An 8,011-nucleotide genomic window follows, 5' to 3' on the forward strand; every position below is an offset into this window, starting at 1 on the left:
TTGTATTTTTATTTGCTTCCTTCACTTGCTTCTTTACAGCTCCTTAGATGTGTTACTGCCTATTTAGATTTGTGTTATTGCTCATCTACTTTATATTTCACTTGTATTATGTGGCATTCATGTGGATGGCAAAATAAGAATTTCATTGTACAGGGAAACACGTTTCCTAACTGTGCATTTCACTTAAACACTTTGACCTTGACCTAAGAATCTAAGGTGTATATAAAAATAGTTTTAAAATTTCTATTAAAAGCAGTCAGGGATAGATGCCAAACACTGTGCCCCAATAATCATCATGAAGACCCTCAAAATCAAAATATGACTTCTACAGTTTCAGATCTGTGCACATGCTCTGTTCAAAGCTCTGAAACATGCAGTGGTGGGTTTGTAGATTACATGGTGTAGACACACATTGACACTGGGCCCAGACTTGCATGTTTGCCCTTGTGTGAATACGTTGATGGGATATTAGATGCCCCAACTGTCTAAAACCTCTGAGCCATGTTGATCACAGCTGTATGGCTTCTCTCCAGTGTGAATACGTTGATGGGATTTTAAATGCCCCAAACGACTAAAAGCTGACCCACATTGGTCACAGCTGTACGGCTTCTCTCCAGTGTGAATACGATGATGGTACTTTAGACCCGCTAAATGACTAAAAGCTGAGCCACACTGATCACAGCTGTACGGCTTCTCTCCAGTGTGAATACGATGATGGTACTTTAGACCCGCTAAATGACTAAAAGCTGAGCCACACTGATCACAGCTGTACGGCTTCTCTCCAGTGTGAATACGATGATGGTACTTTAGACCCGCTAAATGACTAAAAGCTGAGCCACACTGATCACAGCTGTACGGCTTCTCTCCAGTGTGAATACGATGATGGACTTTTAGATGCCCAAAGCTTCTAAAAGCTGACCCACATTGGTCACAGCTGTACGGCTTCTCTCCAGTGTGAATACGATGATGGTACTTTAGACCCCCCAACCTTCGAAAAACTGACCCACACTGGTCACAGCTGTAGGGCTTCTCTCCATTGTGAATACGTTGATGGACTTTTAGACTCCCCAACTGTCTAAAACCTGAGCCACATTGGTCACAGCTGTACGGCTTCTCTCCAGAGTGAATACGTTGATGGACCTTTAGACTCCCCAAGTGCTAAAAGCGGCCCCACATGGGCCACAGCTGTACGGCTTCTCTCCAGTGTGAATACGTTGATGGACTTTGAGACTATCCAAATTTCTGAAGGCTGACCCGCACCATTATTAAACAATGTAAAATCATAACACATATTTGCAGCACACCTGAGGTTTGACTAAGTCAGTTCTGTGACAGCCACGGGGGCATGGGGTGGTACTGGCATCGAAAGAACATGACTGATCCCCACAGATGCTCCTTTAACATTTTGAAATTACTGAATGGCATGCCCATTGCAGACTAGCATCAGGAGAAATGTAGGATCCAGAGATTGTGGAGCTTCAACCATAACAGACCAAGTTGGTCGGTAGCTCGACCTCTGTTACAGAGATTTCAACCTTTTTAAATGTTTCTCCTGAGAGAAGTGTGTTCCTTTAATAGAAAAGGGTCCTTTTAAGGCCACAGGAAACTTGACACAAATTAGCTTGTAGAACATAAACATTTTTGCTCAAAATAATAGGCTCTCTATTTGTACAAGGGAAGCTGGTTAGAAAATATACAACAGACATATCATTTAATGCCCTCTTCACGTTTTTAGGAGGATGGCATTTTAGGCTATGTCCCAGTGCGTCTTTAACCATTTTTAATTTTTCAAGAATCTTTCTAGAGGCATTATAATATTTGCATATAAAAATATTCTGCCATACACAATATATAATCTAACAGAGTTTTTGCTCAAATAATCCAAGTGAAGCTTTATGAAGGGCCTCAACACACATCTGTATCAGGATGCAGGAGTGACAGCTGAAGAGATTTAGCAGTTTATGTTTAAGCCTAGTTCACATCTACACAACTCAGGAGTCTGTTGTTCACCAAAATGTGCCATGAGCAGACGTCCCAGAATGCTATGTGTAGTTGGAATCCTTTTTATTGTGTAACAGTAGCTGCAAGCTTGTAACTGCTGGGTAATATGGCCACTGTGGTTTGACATTGCAGCGTATCCCAAATATTTTACTGTATTGTGCAGAGCTTTTAAGAAGGGAGAACAATAAACACACCAGAAAGAACATGTTATTAACATGGAAGTTATTTCTTCAGAAAAACGCTTCAGCCATCCCCTTTGATGGTAGTGGTGTAACAGATCATAGCTGATCCGTGATCTGTACAGCTCCCCCTCATGGTTCACCACATATGTAAACCACGCATTAATTGCTGATAAGACACTACCTCGTTGTGCCTGGCACTTCAGTTTCTGACAAGAGCGAGATGTTGTTGTGCACAGCAGGGGATTTTAGCTGTCATCGGGAACCTAAAGAGAATTTGACAGTCTGATGTGGTGGTTGCACTTTGTTTTTCCATTGCATTTTCCATGTCTGTAGCTCTCTCTCTCTCTCGCTCACTGTCACACACGATCAGGTGAATGGAGAGCCTCAAGTCAGCATTCACAGTGCTCTGTAATCATGGTGCAACATAATCATTCAGTCAGGGAGAGTGCAGGAGCAGCTTTGGAAGCTGTTGAACAGGCAGAACACAAACTAGAATGTGACATCTCTGCTGCTTTGCTCACAGTGAACCAGCCTTAGTCTTCATTTCACCTCTAAACCAGCAGGAGTGGAATCCCTGACTGCAAAGAGGTCAATCCTCTGCCCAGATAATGTAGACATTCTTATATTTATACGTTTTGTTTTAGGATTTTACTGAAACATCGGACATCTTCAATATTGTTTTCACCTAAGACCAAGGACAATGTCTTCAAGTTCTTTAAAGAGCCCAGGGCGCTTTTCCTTGCTTTCTGATCTATCTGCAATGTGAAAATGGTGAATTATCATCTTAGACATGACCCAAAGCTCAAAAAATTTGGTGTACGCATGTTCTAGAATGTCTATGCAGAACCAATGCGGTTTATCTCCCAAACTCTCACTCGTGAGACTTTTTTTCTAAATTAAAATTAAGAATTACATGATAATTTAAGGATTTCCTTGAATGTTCATAATATTCAGGGACTCACTATTTTACCTGATCGGGTCTAAACTACAAGCAGCCGGCCAGTGAAGCCCCTGCAGCGATGAATGATCAGCTCATCAACACCGAGTTTCCCCCGGAACACCGTACCTGTTTGTTTTGGCTGCTTGAGGCCAGTGTGTCTGCCATATGTGATGTGTCGCTGGTTAACCAGCAGATTAACGACCCATAATATTTTTGTCAAAGCTACGCTACCTGTTGGAATTAATTTCACTGCTTTGGGACTGTGTGTGGGGAAAGACACAGCGACCACCAGTTCAAATTACTGACCTTGGAGCTACTTGAATGGGAGAGATGTTTCCACTACTCGGTGTGAATTAACGGTAAGTTAAAAAAATAGAAGAAAAAAAAACACAGGTTGCATGTCTTTTAATGCCATGTTTCTGTAATCTTAGAAAGAATAGTTGTAAAGATGGAGAAGTTACAGTAATTAAGCTGAAGTAATTTTCTATTCAAAATAATATAGTGATCTACAGTTTAAATTCAAGGCATTGACAGTTTTTGTGTAACAGTGTGTAATTCTTATGGTTTAGTTAGATGTTATGATGGGATTTTTGTATTTTTATTAGCCATTAGAATGATTTGTTTTTGAGAAAAGAGAAGCAGACAATGCTGAATCACAATGGGTGGAGGCCAGTTATGAGCACTGTACTGAATCTTGATGGTTTCCAGTTTTTAAATTCTTATTATGAAATAACTCTACGCACCGTCCTATGGGGCCAGATCCATCCATCCATCCATCCATCCATGTGTGTGTGTGTGTGTGTGTGTGTGTGTGTGTGTGTGTGTGTGAGATAGGGCCAGATCAACTGGCACAAAAAAATAAAGCTTGGCATTGAAAACAAAACCGTAACTGGAAAAGAAAAAAAAAAAAAAAAAAAAAAAAAAAAAAAAAAAAAAAAAAAAAAAAACACCAAACAAACATCAGCATTGAAAAATTGCTATCGAAAAAAGAAACACTTGAATTAAAAAGTATTAATACTGGAATTAAAAAGTATTAATACTGGAAAAATTACAATCTTCTGATTATTGTCGGCCACTATTTTTCAATGCCGTTTTTGTTTTTTTTTTTGTTTTTTGATTTTCACTTCTGTGTCACTATTTTGGTATGGAGAGGAGGGCTTTGGGGAGTGGGGCTAAGGAGAATGTGACTTGCATACTCTGGTTGAGATCCATGAGGAGAGGACCACTCTCTCTCCTGAGCCGCTACCTGCATAAAGGCTTCTGTTCTACTTTCCTGGCTACCAAACGTAGCTAACGAGTTGTTAATACTGATAGGTGGCTCATGCCATCTCATAATGTTAGCTAAATAATAGTTTATAAATAGTGGAAAGTTTACATCCAAATACAATCACTTCTTCACACAACGGGAATGGTTATTTTTATGGGTTATTTCTGACAAAACGTGTTACCAAAACATCTCAGTAGTGTTAGGTAATTTCTTACTCGGGTAGATATTGATTAGATACTTGTTGTATAGGATTGTTTAGTGTAGCCAGGATGTCTAGCTCAGGCTGTTAAATAGTTCATTGTCATGAGTTCTGCAGGCTGCATCTAGGCCAAGGTCAACTAGATTGAAGAGTCTGCAGGCAGGATGAATATTGCTAGTAGCATGATATGTTCAGCCGTAATCTTAATCATAATATCTTCCGAGGCTTAATGTCCAGACATGTCCCTGAACGTCCTGTATGTTTTTAGATACACACCACATGATCAACACTCACACACACATTGATTCTCTCCATGTTTTGACTACTGCCACGGCCAGCTGTGAAGCTGGCATATCAGGTGACGTCACGGTTGATGTTCCTGTGTAGCATGGGGTGGTCCAACCAGGGGATAAAATTGTATAGGCATGAGGGTTCAGGGTCTTTTATCCTCCATGCTGCCTGCGCGCAGGTTTGGGGGTGGAAGATGCCTGGACGTGTAATGTTAATTTTACCTGTGATCCTTTGAATAAACCAGCACGGTTATTTTTTATATATCCAAGTGGTCCGCCTCGTCTCTCTGAGTTCCTGGTTAGAAGAACTGGGTAATATCTTACAGTAGAAAAACATCTAAAAGAATAAGGAGGTAGCTGCCTATAACTGCACGTTATTATTGTTCGGGAGGATTTGGGGTCTTGTCCTGAATTAATGACATGTAATGCAGGTCTGCAGGGAACTCTGTTCACAGGTTCATGGTAGTCAATTACTGAGTGAATATCTCCGCCAAAAGCCTCAAGCAGTGTTTGGAGCCTTAATATGTTTCAGATATGCCACCTGGTGTGATACCAGAACATTTTTGATACCACGAGGGAAAACAGACACCTGATTGAGAGCATAAAATTTTGCATGTTATTTAAAAGTATAACAGGGCCATAATATGACGAGATATGACTTTTCTTGGCTAGTAGCAGAAAACAGTAGCATAACTGTAGTAAAAATGACCAATTATCTTTGTATTTCTTTGTCATGTTCTTCATTCAGGAGAGCGAGGGAGGACAAAATTGTGACTCGTTTTGTGTCTTTTAAAAACGTTTGGCACCAACATACACAAAACCCAGCGAAGAAATCTGAGTGCGCAGACTCAAAAAAAGGGGCACATATGGCAGGGATGACGCTCTCAAATCAGATTCTGCGCTTGCAGTTGTAGTGGTTAAAACCAATATAGTTATAGTTAATATGTAATAGAGTACAATAGGAGTGTTTAAATTGCATACATATATATCCACAGAACATTTCCTAAAAAGGGGCGAGAGGACTGACGGGAAACTGAGAACTTGGCAGGAACTGGAGAAAAACTGGATGGGTGTATGGATAATGTGTGGGGATAAAAGCTCTGTTAGGCTGTATTAGGGGGAGGCAGAGAGAAACAGCTGCGTTCCCTCTGCCTGCTCACATGCACAAACACTTTGTAACGTAAAGACATTATGTTTTTGAGTTAAGTTCTGCAGTCTTATCTCTAAGGAGATTCATGGAGGCTTATTCTGGAGGGACACCAGAGATATTGAGGTCTTCAGGTAGAAGTCACACTGGATCTTAAAATGTGTGTTTCGTGTCAGTGTGCTCACATTACCCTAAGTTAGAACCCTGAGAAGAAGTGTGAAACTGCAGCCTCCAGACACAGTATTAATAGAAGCTTATTTGTGCAAGTCTTGGAAACTGACCTCAGAGAGCTGCGCTCCTCTGTCTGTCAGTTCCTCCCCTCCTCTCTCTCTGTGGATCTCCACCTCCTTCTGCCTCTTCAGCTTCTGTTTTGACCCCCTCCTTATTTTCTGTGGTGTCATTTTGCAGTGCTTGTCATCACACAAACGCTCACCTGGAGAAATAAAAAACAGACTATATAAGGACACCTGTCACCATAGCTACAAAGTGGGAACATTTAATCAAAGATGGAACCAGAGAGGAATAAGCAGGAGAGTGACGACATCTCCACTGACTCTATAAGAGTAATGGCGGATTACGAGGATGTCATATAGTTCAGAATATTAGGAGCAATGCCACAGAGTTGCATTAACTTGGCTGTCTGTGCAGATTCTCAGTCATCCAGGTCATAGTAAGCTGAAAAAAAACTTAGAAAAAATCAACTGGACTAGGTTTCTAGGTCAAAGACGTTTCACCTCTCATCCAAGAGGCTTCATCAGTCCTGTCTGACTGGTGTTGAGCCAGAGATATTTATCCCCCTCGGTGGTGTTTCAGTCCTTTGAAGGCCAACAATGTCCCCTAACGACTGAGTCGTTATAGCCCAGTATCGGTGAGAGTCGTTACCTGTCTTTGAATTCTCCCCTGTGGACCGATGCCTATTGTCCTGGTGGGCATATTTGGGCAGAGATCTCAAAACAGGATTGTAGATGGATGACAAATTGTGTCTTAGTCCACCACCCCTATTTAGTGAGGGGTGTCTGTTTTTACAGAAATAGCTTCTTAGCTGCTAAGTTTCACCAATATACAAGTCATTACAAGTTTTTTTCAGATTAACTTGGCTGCTAAATTATGTAGTAAGATTTTAAAATTAATAGCATAAAAAAAAAGCAATTTGGACGGGTGGTCCAAAAGAATGGCATGTTTTTATATGTAGCTCGGTAAATCACTAAGGGAGGCCATGTGCCCTAACTTTGTCTACAGAAATGATAACTCAGCCGGTGCTTTCCAGCATCAAAACATATGACACGTTTCACTCCCCACTGCACAGAGAGCACCTTTGCCTTAATATTACTTTTAAATAAGTCTCTGCCAAGGATTGAGTCAGATTTTCTTTATCTGAACCGATTTTAATATGTAATCGGTTGTTTCTTCAACATTATCTACCTGTCCAAACCTTTTTTAAGATATACAGATAAAATATGGACAAAAACAAATGTTGGTGACAACAATCTCCTGGCAGAGGTAACCAATATACATATGACAGTAAAATCAATCATCGCCTTAGAACAATAAGTAAACATACAGTATTTTCAACAGGTAGTAGTGTTGCACGATATACCGGTACTAGTATGGTACCGCGGTACTGAGGCATTTAAAATGGTACTATACTGCATTTGGAGGGGACCGGTACTTGCAGCGCCGCCGGCAGCGCCCGCCCGCAACAAAGGAACACAGAGCAGGAAACAGCTTCCTCGTCCTCTGCTCACTGAGCAGCGTGGACTGGAGCAACAAACGGAGCATAAGGAAAGCTTGGAGAGAGCAGAGACATTGGAGAGGGAGAGGGAGAGAGCGAGAGCGAGAGAGAGAGAGAGAGAGAGAGAGAGAGGAGTACGGAGAGGAGAATGGCTGCTGTAACAGTCACCAACCCGCAACTTGTGGACAAACGAGGGGCGCGAAGTGCTATATGGCAGTACTTCGGCATAAAAACAAATGAGCAAGGAGAGGCA

General features: G+C 41.3%; 1 pseudogene; it reads right to left on the minus strand.

Moving 5' to 3' along the window:
• Positions 1–279: 279 nt before the first annotated feature.
• On the minus strand, positions 280–6,427 carry LOC109965995 (zinc finger protein 239-like; annotated as a pseudogene).
• Between the last annotated feature and the right edge of the window lie 1,584 nt (positions 6,428–8,011).

This window comes from Monopterus albus, unplaced genomic scaffold (assembly GCF_001952655.1).
Source record: "Monopterus albus unplaced genomic scaffold, M_albus_1.0 scaffold4.1, whole genome shotgun sequence".
In the NCBI taxonomy this organism is placed as follows: Eukaryota; Metazoa; Chordata; class Actinopteri; order Synbranchiformes; family Synbranchidae; genus Monopterus; species Monopterus albus.